The 17,984-nt window shown below is 44.3% G+C and overlaps 1 protein-coding gene across 1 annotated transcript in view; it reads right to left on the reverse strand.

The window, feature by feature from the left end:
• DENND4C (DENN domain containing 4C) overlaps positions 1-17,984 on the reverse strand; it is a 1,285,018-nt gene that overhangs the window by 50,355 nt on the left and 1,216,679 nt on the right. The gene's annotated exons all lie outside the window — the stretch shown is intronic.

A 17,984-nucleotide genomic window follows, 5' to 3' on the forward strand; every position in this document is an offset into this window, starting at 1 on the left:
CATGGTCATTTACAGGCAGCACATTTTCGAAATGGCCACTAACTTTTCAAAGACATACAGCTTTACTGATAGAACTATTTAGCACAAAATGATAATGTGTGGATATCGGGTATTGTGAATATGTAACATTTGTGCATCACCAAGTAATGTGCTTTGATTTGTTTAGATCCTTTTAAACTCTCTGGTGCCCGCACACTTCAGAATTACAGAAAGTTGTGCTTCATTTTTGCTTTTCTAACTGCTAAATGCATTTACAAGTATTCACATTTTGTTGTGTAGCAAAATACAATATCCTACAGCCATTCCTTTCACACTTACTTTGCAGTCAGATAAAGAAAAGTAAACACCAATCCGCGGCAATTTATCAGAAGACAGCCTGACACTGGACCTCTGTCTTTGAAGCATGAACAAACGTGACAAGTTAAACACAGAATTTAAAGTCATCTTTATTTATTGTTGGGCTTTACCGACCTTCCAAAAATTTGGGCGGAACCCAGTTTGGGAAGCACTTAAGAGGGCAAGTCCTCTTTCAGACCATGCGCATCTTCACCAAGGTGTTTTTGAAGTGCATTTTAAACATCTTTGGGCTTCACACTATACATTTGTGATGTATTCCTATAGGTACTGTATCGATTCCCCTATTCCTGACCCTGGTTTGGTTAATAATTAACTAGCAGCCATCCAACGGTGCAAAAACCGTTATCTGATTAAGCCACACCACGGCACAGAAGCGCGTTATCTGATTAGGTCATAACGCATGCCATCTAATTAGACAAGCGATATTCCTCCAGCCCCTGATAAGGCATACGGAGTTCTCAAAACAAATCAAACCTACAGCGACCTGGGAAATTCCCATAGCCATTGTTTTGATTTCACCGAGAACTTCAGCAAAAGAATGTGCGAACGAGCCCGTTCATATGACATCCTTATTGACGTATATATGTCCATCCTTACGTCAATCTCGGCACCTTTCAGGTATAAATATTACCGACATTGCCTTAAGCAAACACATGCGGTGGTGACGAGATCGGAGCAGCGAGACGTGCTGAGGAGCCCAGCAGAGAGCGAAACCCACAGACGCTGCCCCGCCTTCCTGACGCGCTGAGAACGAGACGCTGCCTTTCTCCTGCCGATAAATCCAGCTCCGGCGCTTCCAAGCAGCCCTCGCAGGCAGCTGGAATATCAAGACCTGGGATAAGAGATACCAGCCCTCCATCATTCTAGATCTCAGGTACAGAACTGAATAACCCCTTGCAGAGAATTCTCGAATCAGTCCCTTGGCAAAACAAACTTAACTTAAACTGCTACTTATCTACTCCCGCCCACGTATTAGGCTTAGGTCAGGTACACTGGGGTAGGCATGGTTAGAAGCACCAGTTGAGTATGATTAGTCAAATGTATATATGTATGTATCTATTTTATCCATTTTAAAGTATCATATGGCTCAGAAACCATATCAATGTTTTTACAGTATTATTTTATAATTCTGTCTCTACTGTATGCACTTTACTTAACTGCAAGTATTGCAATAATAGCGATTCATTTCTCTTGTATGAGAAAAGAGACTGATCAATAAATAACATCTTTTATTGAACCACGCCCATCTCTTATTTCTCTACAAACTGGTGAAACTAAGAATGCACGTACTGACTGAGTAAAATAAGTTGTCTATTGTTTTCACACGACTCTAGAGATACACTCTTGATTAGGGGAGAGCAAAGTTGTCATGTTCTATGGTTGTCAGAAACTAAATCCCTTCTTGTCTATCCAGGGAGGTTAAAATCCTCCTTGCCTATTCGAGAAAGTTTCTAGTGAACTCTGAGCTAGCTGGCAAACACAAAACTTTAAGTCTAATATCGTCGGTAGAAGACCTAGTTAACCTCTGCCCTAGGTCTATACTATTGAAGATATTATTCCAATGCGCAGAGCCTATTGGGATAATAGGAACTACACTACATGGCGCCCAACCGTTTGGATAGGCGATAAAACTAACGCAAGACATTAGAGTAACTCAGTCGTGCTTTTTCACACAGAACCCCTTTTTTCCCATAATACTCCAAAGACGTCTGGAGTGGGTGAAAGGTCATATCCGCCAAACCTCGCAGGAGGAGACTCCTATGTATGGTTCTTGGTTTATTCAACGTTGAAGGATACACTGTTCCAAAATATTGTGCATCTAATCTTTGTTTCCATAGAAACCTGATCTGCAAATAAATAAAATAATCTTCTTGAGAACAGTATGTCAGAAACTGAAGAAGAAAGGGAGACAGCTAGACTAGCAGCTGAACTCCTAGAAGCAGACAATACTCTGCTGGAAAATGACCCAAATGCAATACTCATCCCGGTCAACATAAGGAAATCTATAACCTTAAAACTTATAGAAAATGGACTGACACCAAGAGGTGGTACAGTCATATTCGTAATTGAGGCACACGAATATCGGCAGACAGAGGTATTCTATTCATGGATAAACTTTCCAGCAGCAAACGCTGTAACAAAGGACTTCCACTATTACAAAATAGAGGAACCTCCTAGTGAGTACACTCCTTTCGAGGAAGTGGAAATACCACTCAAATTCCAAGAGCACCTGCTCTTGTTTCATGGCGCCCTAAAACATAATAATCACATCACCAGGCTCGGTCCACTAGGTAGACCAGGAGCAACGTGGCCGGTCCTAGCCGGATATACACCACATCCAGACATTGAAGAAATGCCTGCACCAGAGCTTTTAACACAGCTAAAACAATTAATAAAAATACATAGACAATTAGTCCAATATGTAATGCGGACTTCAACAATCCAACCAGCAATTAAAATTTCACAGCTGACCAATCATCAGGGGAACACAAATAAAATTACACCTCAGAACATACAGTCCTGTCTAGGTAAAGTACCCGCAAAACGGGAACAACTTCCTTTCTGGCTAGCACAAAAAAATCACTCAAATAGAGGCGGTGTTTCTAGATACCACCCCTGTTGAGAAACATAGGATTCTGACTATCTGTCTCCCAATGGGAATCGCACCACATGTGGAGGACTGTGACACTTGGGGAACAGTCTTTGCTTCCATTTACACAAAAACACATGGTGTACCATCCATGTCAGTAATACCAGATGTACTAAAACAGATTCAAGATGAATACGGTCCAGAACCCGCTTTAACTCTCGGTATGAAACTACTGAAAGATTTCAAGCAGGTCTCGGCAATATTATTAGCCAACATAAAGGGAGAAGCAGCAAATGTGGCGATTCGCCAGAGGTTAAAAGAGACAAATATAGCAGACCAACCATCTGAAATTGCCAGAATCATAGAAAAATCCTATGAAGAACTAGGAAGAGATAGTTTGGGTGGAATACCAGTGAAACCCCAACTAGTTGAAAGCCCTGAAAAGGTATTTATAAAGAATAATTTAAACAATCAAAAAAAGAGCTGGGATGGAAATAAACAATCCAATCCTAAAGAAAAAAGATTCCAGTCCAGAGGAAGGTCTCCTTGGCAGAGAGAAAGATCTCCCGACCAAGGACGCAAGTCGCCCCAACGGGAGCCCTCTGTGAAAAAATACAACCTTAGAAATAGGGATAATATAAAGAAACCTGATAGATATCAAGATATTGATACACGTCCCTCTAAATCTTTTCAGACTTCCTCGCAGAAATCGGAAAGAAGAGGACGATCAGAACAAAGGGAAGAGCACGTCAAGTCCAAAGACAAAGAACCTGCTCATCTGAATAAAAAAATACAATTTCCAAAAAAGAAGGTAGCCAGTATTAAAGTAATCAACAATGCCGAGAATACTGAGGACACAGCTGAAAAACGGAGAGTGGGCTCAGACAATGCTAGACAGCGCAGCAGAAGTGAGCATAGCTCGCAAAGTCCTTATGAATCATCTGGAGACAGTGGACACGAATGAATACATTCAGGTGGAAACTGCAGATACCAGAGTTAGCAAACCTCATAAAATATATGAAATAACATTGCGTATAGAGGGGGATAAGACTAGAAAAATAAGGGGACTATTTTGGGATAATCTGTCCAAGGGCTATGACATCCTTCTAGCTGAACAAGACTGGCCTCCAGAGTTTGTCAGGGAGTGCCCACATGGCGAAGAAATAATTATGCCTGCCTTCTCAAACCATATTCCAATTCATAAAAAATATACACTTGCAAGAAAGTGGGCAGTAGCTCAAGCCCCTGCCTTATATAAAAATCATGTGGGATGGGATGAGGACTCTCCTCCTCACAAAATCCAGTTAAAATCACAACCTACTGCACAGAGACAGTACCAGATTAAGCAAGAAGCTAAAAAACAGGTAAAAGAGATCCTAGATCAACTTGAATACCAGGGGGTGATTGAAACTTGCACCTCACAAATGAACAACCCTTTGTTTCCTGTCTCCAAGCCAGACAATTCATATCGTCTTGTTTTGGACTACAGACACCTTAACTCATGTTGCAAAACATTTGCGGTACAAAACTCGCATAGTGCTGCACTAATGAATAACATAGTGCGCAAAAAATACAAAACAACCTTAGACATTTCTAATGGATTCTTTTGTCAAAATATAGCACCAGAGAGCAGATATTTGACGGCGTTCTCAATAAATGGCACGCAAAAGAATTTCTGTCGTTTGCCCCAGGGGTTCAAGAACAGCCCAGGGTTATTCTCAGCGAGGGTAACAGAGTGTAACCGGGTCCCCCATGCGCGCCCCGCTGTAGGGCGCGACTTGACCATATGTGACCCCCCCCTCTTCTCTCCACAGCCCACGCAGCACTCAGAGTGGACCAGCCCGGATACCTATAGCTGCGACGAGGACGACGTCTGGCCCTTTAACAGGACCGAAGGTGAAACAGTGGAGGAGGAGCCCAGCAGTTGGATAAAAGGTGAAGACGCCCAACACCAGGTGTGTTTATACACCGGAGGAGCGGACAGTGAGGAGAAGAGCGGAGTGGCGGGAAGCAGCGAGGAGGAGCGGAGAAGCGGAGGACGAGAGAGCAGAGAAGCGGAGCGGAGAAGAGGAGGACGAGGTGACGGGAAGACCGAGTGGCGCATCTGCAACCGGTGGCTTAGCGAAACCAGCATCGCGGAGGAAGAGGAGAGGCCGACTCGAGACTGGAGCGGGGAGCCGAACGCTGGGAGCATCCCGGACACCACACTACAGGCGGGAGGACCCGAAGGGAGAGCCGAGGACGAACAGGAAACGCCTGGAGGCCAACCCCATGTTCCGCCCAGCCGTACGCCAGGAGGGGTACGGCTCACAGAGGTGCGTAACCGCTTCCTAGGGTGGTTTAGGAAAAAAGCTAGACGGATAACTTAAAAGGGGGGAGAAGCCTGATAGTCGGGTCCCGGGTAGCCTTCACAAGCACCTCCCCTCCCAAGTGCTTTGTATTCACGTACCTACTGGGTCCACTTCACTGAGTGTTTCCCTCACAGCCCCTTCCTTGAGACTACATCGGAGTACCTGTTCTATATTACTGATACCCGCCTCTCTTCTGTTTTCCCCTTTTTGGTGTCGGCGAGGGTGGACAGCACGGAGCCTCCAGAGCCTCACCGAAGGAGGAGCCCAGTCCGGAGAAGAGAGGAAGGAGTACTCCGGAAGACCCTCCGAGAGAGAAGTAGATCACCCCGACGTGGAGCAGTTCGCAGAACATGTACTGATTCTCTGTTTGAACAATTAAAAACCGGTATCACTAAGACTCGTCTCCTGCCCTTTCCTGGTCCCGCTGTTACACAGAGTTACTACAAACCTATGATGACGAGGCATTATCTTATGTCGACGACATCTATCTAACAGACGATGACTTGGATACTCACTTGAAGAGAGTGAACACCATAATACTTGGGTTCGCTGCAGAGGGTTACAAATTCAACTTTAAAAAGTCAAGAATTGCCCATCTAACAGTCCTGTTTTTAGGATATGAACTATCAAGTGAAGGCAAAAGCCTGGCTGACAATTTCCTAGAGAAATGTGCTGTAATCCAAGCACCAAGAACACTAAAAAACCTACAATCAATTCTAGGCTTCCTGAATTTCGGAAGAACTTATATTATAAATTATGCAGAAAGGGTCAAACCCCTTTATGATCTAATAAAACCAGATTTTAAAAGAATCAATTGGACTCAAAAACACACAGAAATTTTGAGATCTTTACAAACAGACATGTTAATTAAAACAAAATTACAAACACGCGACAACACACGCAACCTTGTGATTCGAGTCATCCCAGGAAGATGCGGATTCACATACCTGACCTCTAATGAGGGAGAGAAGGTACCAATAGCATACAAATCACATTTGTACACAGAAGCTGAAAAAAGGTTCAGCATTAAGGAAAACATTGTTCATGCGGTTCAAACAGCTGTAGAAAAAGAAAAATACCAAGCAGACGGTAGACAGGTTACAGTCAGAACAGCAGAATCAGCTTTTGAGGCATTAACAACACCATGTAATTTACCGACAACTGCACTAAATCCAGAATGGATACAATGGGTAAATTCTGTTGCTACAGACAAAGTAAAATACTATTTTGACCCGGAAATGAAAGAATTAAAATATCTAGAATATGAGAAAGAATACCCTCTGCCAATCGACATTCTGCCTTTACGACAGTACGCCTGTGTAATACATACAGACGGGCATGCTCAACCCTCAGTTTGGGGAGAGCTGGCTTACAAGGCCACATGCGAAATTGTAAAAGAAGTGTGGCGCGGAGGTAAATTAAGACCTCTACTTACAAAAACACACTCAGTGGAAAATAATTCAGAACAACAAACGGAAATAATTTCATTAAAAATGGCGCTAGATAATGCCGATCGCGAATTCCCGACACTTATTGTGTGCGATTCGTATTACTGCGTCAAAACATACAATAACGATTTGAAGAAATGGATTCAAAACGGTTACAAAGATGACACAGGTGCAACAATAAAGCAAAAAGTGCTTTGGGAACAAATAGTTCTTTTACAGAAAGAACTACCAAAAACTCACGTGATACATTCACTGAGTCATCAGCGTGATGGCGTTCACGTTGCAGGGAATTCATTGGCTGAGACAGCCACAGCGGGAGCAACTAAACCGGCTTCCGTAGCTACAAAGAAGCGTGCAGTAAAATACATTGACGGTGAAACTGTGCTGGCGGTGAAAACGTCATCAAAAGGCGACTGTTCAGCACTACCGATCAATTATCCACTCAATTATACATACATAATCGATGCAAACTCAGTCCCTTTTGCTCGAATCCCTGGAGTGGGGGATAGAGGTATTCCAAACAAGGACAGGAGAGGCTTGTTAATAGCAGACGCACATATGGGTGAGGGTCTCAGACACCTTAAGCTAAAAGATTCTCTGGAAGAATTACAATCAGTGTACTGGTGGCCAGGCATGAGCCTGCATCATCACATTTTTGTAAAAAACTGCCCAGACTGTAACAGAGATCGCAGTGGCGAGCGAGGAGGACTATTGCCATGGCATTTCACTCCAGATAAACAACAACAATAAGAAAGTACCCATCATGAAAATGCGTCGTATTAACATAAAAAGACTAATTTACACTTATAATGTAGACCCCAGCGCTCGGCTGACGTCTGGACTGTTATAAAAGGATTTGCGAGTCTATAATGGCATATACGCTAGGAGCATGCTACGTTTTGACTAGTGTATTCCTTTTAGCCTTCAAGCTTATGGGGAAGCATGGCCAAATGAGCATAGCATAGCGGGACTCTTCTCACTTCCTTCCTGAGGGATACGGGATGGTGTAAAGAAAAAACCAAGACATAAAGCAATCTATAACGGAAAAGGTATTAGGTTCGGGAGCTGGGTGGGTCAAACATCTAATAAGTGCCCAACGTAGTCTAAATAACCTGCCAAGGAATTCTCTGAAAGGGTTCAGTCCGTACAAACTATTGTTCGGGACTAGAATGATGATCCAAGATCTTGATAGTCAGACTTCAGTGGTTAAAGACAAAAGCTTTGATATCAAAGATCGTTTGGCTATTTTACAGGATTTAAATGAAACAAGAAAAGACCTGAGCAACATAAAGTTGAAACAACAGCCAACAACCACTGAAGAGAAACCACCTGTCCCAGCAAGGCCTGTCTGGATTCCAAAAGTCAGGGATCTAGTCAGAGAGAAGATCGCGGTAAAGAAGGAATTTGGGCCTTCTTACAGAAAAGCAGTTCCTGTCTTGTCTGTCAACGGGACAAGATCAGTAGTACTACCGCCCCTTGCTGGTAAAAAGGAGAACCGAGTTGTATCCATCGACCTGGTTAAACCACAATCATGTGGCCGATAACAAACAGTAGGCCAAGTGGACTCCCAAGAAGTAGCAGAACACCAATGTTTGCTACGAATACAGAGGCTCAAACTGGAAGACTGATCACATTTGGGAAATCTACAGTGAATCAACAAGGACTATGCAACAAAGCAATGGAACTTGAACCTCTTAAAACCCAAATTAAAACTTTTCATCAAGAAACAACAACCTATGATGATGTAACTGCAGACTCTGCTAATGAAACAAAGCAAAATCCAAAAACAATTGGAACAATTGACAGAACAGCATCCGGCTACTTCATCAACTTCGATGATTCATCTGAAGACCTGAGTGAAGCAAAGAAACAGCCATCAACAAAAACTTTTAAAGACCAAGCTAAGGAACTTTTTCAACAGCTGAAAGAAACCCATCTGATCTCTCCATGGATTGAATTTTGGGTGGTCTTCCGTGCATTTATCCTCATTCTTTGGCTCATCTTAGTACTATGTTTGGGACATTTCATTGAAGGGAAATATGCTAAAATGGACACAGCAAGCCAGAAAATCAACTTGGTCCTTAAACCACACACATCTTCACACATCGAGAAAAGAGAACTTTCTTCAGTAAACTTCACAGCCAATCCTATACCAGGCGGTGTAGCATGGGACAAAACTGATTATGAAATATATGGTCCGGTTGAAATCCTGAAGTATCCACACCAATTCAAGATCTCATTGAGTGACTTTGTAAAACCAAGCTCATTTGCGGATGATTGGGACTTTGAAAGTATTAATGACATGATGTCTGATCTTGTGATGTCTGCTAAATTCACAGAACATGATTATTTACAGGGTTCGTCTAATTATGATCAGATGTTCTGCTATAACCACTATGGTAACCATTATCTACATAAATCTGCTCAACCTAGAAATGTTTTAAATTATAACCAATGGGAACATTGTGCTACTACTCCAAAAGATAGCTCAAAAACATTTTATGATAAATATTCATACTTTTCAGGGTTTAACACAAGCAATGCAGAAACATTTTATTTCAAATTGTCAAATAAGACCGGTATGAAGACGATGCTTACAAACACAAAATTGATATATTCCGATTCATTCTTTGAACAAATGAATACATTTGGGTTTGATTTCTGGAACAATAATATTGAAACAAAAACTGTTTGGGGTACAAGAGATTGGCAAGTACAAGGTATAGAATCATTGTTTAGAGCCTGCATGATCCCAGAACAAATTATATTTTTGAACGACACTATTCAACAAACTACCTGTCTTGGCTTAGCCAAAATCAAAGATTTGAACAAACCGTCTATTCCAAAGCCAACAGTGAACAGTAATAGCTCTATAGATGTTGAGATAGACGTAAACCATATATTAAACCAAAACAGAACACATCCTGAATGGAAAAAATGGTTGATCTGGCCCACAGATACAAATAACTGTCAAGACAGATTCCTGAACAAAGAACAGGGGTTCACATTGACTAGGCCAGACCCTAGATATTCCCAAAGACAACATCCAGGGATAGTAACAACCTACAGCGTGGGCAAGCTCTGCCTTCAATGGCTACAAACGTCCACACTGGCTGAAATTAAGCAACACCTAACTGTACTTACAGAAGGTGCTGACTTGCGTGATTTCATATTGGGACCACGCAAACAGCGTCAAAAACGTTTCATAGCGGCCTCTATATATGCAGCTATAACGAAGTCTGGAAAGTAACTCAAATTGAGACAGCAGAAAAAATACGGGAAATTGACCGTACTAATTTGGAAAAATCACTTTCTGTGGTGGACAATGGGTTAATGACTCTGTCCTCCAGAATATATTCTCTGGACAGCATTGTGTCTTCAGCAATCGATATAATATCGCAAGACTTACTGATGTTACAACACGGTCAGTCCCAATTGCGTTCTATTGTACAGCTTGGCTGGACGTTACAAAATTTGCGTTCAGGCTATGTGCCTTGGCGTTTAATCAACACAACGTCATTATTTAATATCTTTAATCTCACTGATAAACAAATCAGTTTGGCACAGAAGGGTGCTGACTATACAATTCTGAGCATTGAAAAACTTGAGAGATTACCATTGACAATGTCAGAACGACCTGTCATTGAATGGATAATACATGGGATAATAAATATTCTGATAACTACTTTCCAGTTTCAATTCTGCCAAAAATATATACAGGCAGGCCAGTATGAAAGGTTGGGTAAAGGATACATTAAGTCAATATGGAACTTGCCCTATACACACGAATGTGTCAGCAATAAAGGCCAGAAAGTGTTTCTCAGTGGCGATAATTGTGCAAGATCACTGAGCGGTACACTTCTGTGTCAGGGTATTAGTTTGCACGGAGCCTGTGAAGGGACTTCAAATAACCTTTCGTGTTACCAGCTAGGCACACCTGCAACACGAATAGAACCATTCTTTAGGAGACTCTCGAACGGGAGTTACATTCTAATAGTAGATCACAGATGTTGTAGTTTGCTGCCCGGAAAACCTTATCTCATAACTGTGACTAGGAAGGTCATGTGCTGTGAACATGTATTGTTCCCCAGCGATTCTGCAGACAGGGAGGCAAGGTTATGGCCCGATTTGAAAATTGCTTCTATTCGAATAGATACTTTAAGCAGAATGAAGACTGTGCTCCTACAGACGCCGACAAGGCTCACGTCATCAAAAGAAACGTATGATCTCCAAGTTGCAAGGACAACAGAAGAGATTCATTCATTATTATCAACTAATTCCCCCATACATTTCGCAGAAATACTGAACGAAATCTTAAATATTTCTGATACCACTGGTATCTCCAGTGTATTTAAAGCAGTGTTTTCGGGTGCTTTAACTCCATTCAAAGCCATCCTGGGTATTTTTCCAGACTTTGTTATGTTATGTTATGTTATGTTACGTCTATTTATTGTGCGCACAGCGACTCCAGCCAAGGAGCGTCCCGGCGCAAAGACAAGGTAGCTCGTAACACAACGGGATGTAAAAAGAGGCAAATAACAGCTAAAACAGGAACAAGGACAAAAAACAGCTAAAACAGGAAGGTTTTTATCGCCTTCCGGAAAGTCAGAAGGTCCTCCAGCAGGCGGATTTCAGCAGGCAAGGAGTTCCATGCTGACGCAGCCAATACCCTAAACGAGCGGCCTCCCATGCGGCTAAGCCTGAATCTGGGAACCACCGCAAGGGCCAGACCTTGGGAGCGAAGGCAACGGGCAGGAACATAGAAAGACAGACAATTCGACAGGATTTCCGGGCCTGTACCTCTCAGGATTTTAAAAGCGAGGCACAGGACTTTGAAAAGAATACGCTTCCTAACCGGAAGCCAGTGTAGGGAGCGAAGGACACCTGTCACTGAGCAAAATCTTGGTAGGCCGACAATCGCCCTCGCCGCAGCATTCTGAACCCGTTGCAATCGGGTTAGTTCAGCCTGGTTGGCCCCAGCCAGGAGAGAGCTGGCATAATCCAGGCGAGAGATGATAGTGGCCTGGATCACCAGCTGCCTGGTCGGGGCGTCAAAGAACTTGAGAACAGGTCTCAAGCCCCTCAGAAGACCGAAACAGCAGGCCGCAGTTCTTTTCGTATGGCCTATGAAGGAAAGGCCCGCGTCCAGCCATATCCCCAGATTTTTCACTTCCGATACCGGGATCGGAGTGGGACCCAACTCTGGAGGCCACCAGCGGTCACCCCACAGCTCCACTCCCTTCCCGACGACCAATACCTCTGTTTTAGTGGCGTTTAGCTGAAGGCAGTTGCCTGTCAGCCAACTAGCCACCGCCTTCAGTCCGGACTGAAACCTGGGGGCCTCAGTTTCCGCATCCCCGCTGAGCGTAACCGCCAGCTGAGTGTCGTCGGCATACGAGACCAGGGTGAGGCCCCACTGCCTGGCGACATCAGCCAGCGGTCTCACGTAAAGATTGAACAACGTGGGACTCAGCGAGGACCCTTGCGGGACCCCCATGGCCAGTGGATGGTAACTGGACTTGAAGGGAGGGATGGCAACACAGAAGGAGCGGTCGTCTAAGAAGGAGCGGAACCATTGCAATACCACACCGCCAATGCCAGTCTCCTCGAGCCGACGCAGGAGGATGCTGTGGTCTACCGTATCAAAGGCGGCGCTAAGATCTAACAGAATGAGCGCCGCCGTTTGACCAGCATCCAACCTTGCCCGGAGATGTTCCACCATCACAAGTAACGCAGTTTCCGTACTGTGCCCAGCACGGAATCCGTTTTGTGTGGGGTCGAGGGCATTGGTCCGAGTCAGATGTTCAGACAGGGCCAAATTGACGTGGGCTTCAGTGATCTTGGCTGGCCAGGGTAGCAGCGAGATGGGGCGATAGCTTTCAGGCTTCGAGGGGTCCAGGGTAGGCTTTTTAAGAATCGGGGACACCACGGCTTGTTTCCACTTAGATGGTACAATTCCCGATTCCAAGGAGAGATTGACAAGGGAGCATACAACTGTACGCCCCATAAAAGCTTGGTCTCGAAAGAGAGCAGGCCTTACTGGGTCAGATGGAGACCCAGATTTAACTTGCGACGCAAGTTTGTCAAAATCATCCAAGGCAAGGGGGGGGAAAGCAAGCAGTGTAGTCTGATGGTGAACCCGATTAATACTTTCCACAGTGGACCCTATGCTAGGGAATGTCCTGTAAATGGCTTGGACCTTCCCCAAAAAGTAGGAAGCAAGGGATTCACAATGGGAAAGGGAGCTTACGGTCATAGTGGTAGTCCGCTTCGCCATAAGTTGTTTTACGGCCTTAAAAATAGCCTTCGACGGATTTGGGCTGTTCCGGAATTCGGTAGCATAGAAGGCCGCACGAGCCCGGCAGATAGCTCGATGGTAGAGCTTAACGGACCTGGTATATGCGGCTTTTAGATCAGCCGCATAGGTTTTCCTCCAGGCCCTCTCTGCTCGTCTACAGGCACCCTTTAGGGCCCGAAGTGCGCCATCGTACCAGGGACTGGACTCTCTAGAGTTGATTTTAGTTGATACAATAGGTATCAGAGAGTCCAAGGCCCTGGTGATCCAAGAACAGAAGAGGTCATACCCCTTTTCCACATCCGTCAAAAGGTCCAGCGGCTCCTCTAATAGAAGACGATGGAAGTCTTCTAACCTAAGCTTTTTCCAAGCCCTCTTCTGAACCCATCTAGCCGAAGAGATGGAAGGAGTGGCAGAGACAGGGCATAGAATGGACACCAAGAAGTGATCTGTCCACTCCACCGGAGAGACAGAAGTGATTTGAATCCCCGGCAGATTGGTGAACAAGGGATCCAAAATATGCCCCCCCGAATGGGTAGGCTGGGACACCATCTGAGGGAGTTGAAAGGCCTCTAGGTCAGAGGAGATGGAACGCACTGTCAAGCCAGAGAGGGTGTCGAAATGCAGATTTAAATCACCCATGATAGAAAAGTTGGCACAATCTGCAGCCAGAGGGCCAACAATATCGGGGAAAGCATTTCTGAACGCCACCTCACTGCCGGGTGGACGGTAAACGACCATCCCGGACAGGGTAAACTCCGGGCTGACAGAGACCTTGAACATGGCACTTTCACACCCAGAGATGTTTAGGGCGCTCCAGACGCAAGGGTAGATTCCATTCCATTCCAGTCCATTCCATTTTTGGCGGACTTCCACTCCTTTTGGGACTAGTAGCGGGTATTCTATTTTTGATCCTGTTATTTCGCTATGGCAAACCATGTCTCAGACAAAACACCTGCGACAAGGGAAGAAATGATCCTAGCCATTGGCTACCGGGACCGGGTAACTAAAATCCTTGGACCATCCCGGCTCAGAGACCTGAACATGACTTGGTTTCTTTCATTTAGACCAATGTGGCAAAGTTGTGTTATGCCTGTATTAAGGTGCTTGCTATGCGGCGAAGAATGCGTGTTGGACACCTGTCTGGCACTACAATCGGATGTGCCAATGGACGCAGATACCTTGTTGGGTCCGGTAACGGCTCATGCATTGTGCTGTCTCCAGCGGCTACCAATCCTGATGAAGGCATTCGTGGAGTCTTCACCACTACGATTGAGGGGTAGTGAAGTACAAGATGAAAGCAGCATCGATCAGGTACGACCTTCAGTCAGCTATGCTGATCCAAACATCAATGGAGGCAAACATGCTCAGGCTCATGAATGCATGGTAACAACCTTTTCCGAATTAGTGGAACTTACGCAAGAAGCTGTTGACAGTTTTTTCAACAGTCTAAATAATATGATGTTTTCACCAGAGCAGCAGGAATAACTTTGAGCAAACTACCACTTGGAGTTCCCTACATGCTGAATTTGGCCTTCAACTTTTTGAAGAAAAGCGATATGAAAAAAAAAAAAAATTCTCATAATTTTTTTTCCAGACTGCAAGAACTTTTTCCCCAATTCCACAATATTTACGATTTTTGGGACACTTATCTTCTGCTTAAAGTAGACGTTATTCTTAGAGAACTAAATTTCTATTTTTAGGTAGTCACAAGACATTCGCTATGCTAGCACTGTTATACATAAATTTATGATTGTGATGAAATGGTCTCGCACCTTTTTTCTGTATTAAGAGCCATTTCATGTGTGGTTTTCGCATTTAGACTATGCTGAATTTTTAACATATGAGTAGCATTATTAGACTGCTTGTGCTTATAGTATACGTGACAGTACATGTGATTGTGTTTCGTATATTTTATAAAATCCAATTTTCGGAATGCATATACATTTATTTTGGGGTGGTACGGTATACACAAACGCTACTGATATTCACTATGCCTAGATTTGTAAATATGGACATAGTCTACGTGGAGTGGGTGTGATGTATTCCTATAGGTACTGTATCGATTCCCCTATTCCTGACCCTGGTTTGGTTAATAATTAACTAGCAGCCATCCAACGGTGCAAAAACCGTTATCTGATTAAGCCACACCACGGCACAGAATTGCGTTATCTGATTAGGTCATAACGCATGCCATCTAATTAGACAAGCGATATTCCTCCAGCCCCTGATAAGGCATACGGAGTTCTCAAAACAAATCAAACCTACAGCGACCTGGGAAATTCCCATAGCCATTGTTTTGATTTCACCGAGAACTTCAGCAAAAGAATGTGCGAACGAGCCCGTTCATATGACATCCTTATTGACGTATATATGTCCATCCTTACGTCAATCTCGGCACCTTTCAGGTATAAATATTACCGACATTGCCTTAAGCAAACACATGCGGTGGTGACGAGATCGGAGCAGCGAGACGTGCTGAGGAGCCCAGCAGAGAGCAAAACCCACAGACGCTGCCCCGCCTTCCTGACGCGCTGAGAACGAGACGCTGCCTTTCTCCTGCCGAGAAATCCAGCTCTGGCGCTTCCAAGCAGCCCTCGCAGGCAGCTGGAATATCAAGACCTGGGATAAGAGATACCAGCCCTCCATCATTCTAGATCTCAGGTACAGAACTGAATAACCCCTTGCAGTGAATTCTCGAATCAGTCCCTTGGCAAAACAAACTTAACTTAAACTGCTACTTATCTACTCCCGCCCACGTATTAGGCTTAGGTCAGGTACACTGGGGTAGGCGTGGTTAGAAGCACCAGTTGAGTATGATTAGTCGAATGTATATATGTATGTATCTATTTTATCCATTTTAAAGTATCATATGGCTCAGAAACCATATCAATGTTTTTACAGTATTATTTTATAATTCTGTCTCTACTGTATGCACTTTACTTAACTGCAAGTATTGCAATAATAGCGATTCATTTCTCTTGTATGAGAAAAGAGACTGATCAATAAATAACATCTTTTATTGAACCCCGCCCATCTCTTATTTCTCTACAAACTGGTGAAACTAAGAATGCACGTACTGACTGAGTAAAATAAGTTGTCTATTGTTTTCACACGACTCTAGAGATACACTCTTTTTTTTTTTTTTTAAAACCTTTATTTGCGACAATAGGATATACATTCGTGGGCCTACAACCAAGCCGGTCGGCCACAAGTCAAAAAGTGATCAAAAGTCGAAATAAGCAACACAAGGCCAGCCGGCAGGCAAGCAAATATACATAGAGCATTGCAAAGAGAGGACACGCGACTTTAACGGCCCAAACTCAGGAACAATGAAGGTCCATTTTATAATAAGGGGACAAGGCTCAAGGCAGGTTCGTGGAAAATACGGGAAAACCCGACATACAGGAAAACACCTTCGCCAAAATGAAAAGAGAGGGGGGGGGGAGGATGTGAAGATACGAGTTCAGCGTAGTATAAAACAAATACAAAATATATGATAAGTATACAAATACTACCAGCATCTCATGCTCCCCACCCAATGGTACGCTAACAAACGCAAGGGGAGCGGATAAACTGCACAAACTCAATCAACCCGCCATACTAGCCTGGGGGAAAAAAAAAAAGGGGGGGGGGGGAGAGGGAAAAATAAGAGGGAAACTGAGGGAAGAAATCCAATAAGGACGAAAACTGGGAAGAAGGGAAAAAAGGAGGACCAAAAAGAAAGAAAATAGAAAGAAAAACATAACGTGCAAGAAGGGCGCCACCCCGGGCCAAGCATCCCGCGGCTAATAACACAGAGGAAGTAAAAAGCTGGCAAGAAGAAGGGTATGGAAGTCGCGACGGAAAACAACAAGACTAAGAAAAGCGGCAGAGCGACAGACTCCAACCCACTCATGCCAGAGAAGCGAGGACAGAAGCGGCACCTCTATAAAGGGATAGAAAAAGGGCCATAGAACTAAGAAAATAAACATCTGAAAGACCCCGCCCACCCGTCCCACCCCGCACCCCTGCAGAAGGCTACGGCCTACCCTCCAAACAGCGTGCCTGTCGCCCTAATCCGAAACCCGAAATATAGTAAGAAAGAAAAATGAATAAGGAGACAAAAAGAAAGGAAAAAGAGGAAACCTAAAACAAAAATACTATGAGAGGGAGGAGCCAGAGGATTCAAACAAATACACTCGGCTGCGGCCCTCCCCCGACCATCAGATGAATAACTACGAGATCAACACTGTACCTTCACATACATCAATAACCCGCAAGGGGGGGGAGGAGGGGGGGGGGAAATTCTTTAGTTTTCGTTGTTTGCAAAGTACCACAATATCGAGAATACAAACGACAGTACAACGGACAGGTAAACCAGCAGTCTATCAATGTTGTGCAACTTACCCCCAAGCCCTTCCTAACCACGAAACCAGTCCAGTAAAGGACAACATGGAGCAGACCATCCAATACAGAATAATCGCAATACTGACTAGGGTTACGGCAGTAACGTAGATTAGGGAGAGCCACCAAGCTAATGGGATACAGAAAATCAATAAAACAAGTCAATTGTAGCAGCAACAACAGGGCAGGCAAAAATAAGCAGGTGTCCAGTCTCGCAATTCAACAATGCAAAGGTACCCCTCCAGGAGAAAGACATGAATCCATCGAAGCGGGAGCAAACAGCAGTCCACCACAGTTCCCAACTGCCCGGGAAGGAGCAGGTCTCCGCGTTATGTGCAAGTCATCAAAGTCCGGGCGGTAATAAACCGGAGGCTCAAAAACCACCGGCCCATCAAGCGGCCGAAGAACAGCGGCATCAACTCTTGGCACAGCCAGAGGGGGCAAAGCAATGGCGGCATCAGGCCGATAGGGGTGCATGAAAGAGTGTCGACCCAAAATGGCGGCGGGCTGCATGGAGCCGGTAGAAGCACCGGGAGCCAAGACCGCATATAAGGACA

Source organism: Lissotriton helveticus, chromosome 2_1, assembly GCF_964261635.1.
Source record: "Lissotriton helveticus chromosome 2_1, aLisHel1.1, whole genome shotgun sequence".
Taxonomy (NCBI): domain Eukaryota; kingdom Metazoa; phylum Chordata; class Amphibia; order Caudata; family Salamandridae; genus Lissotriton; species Lissotriton helveticus.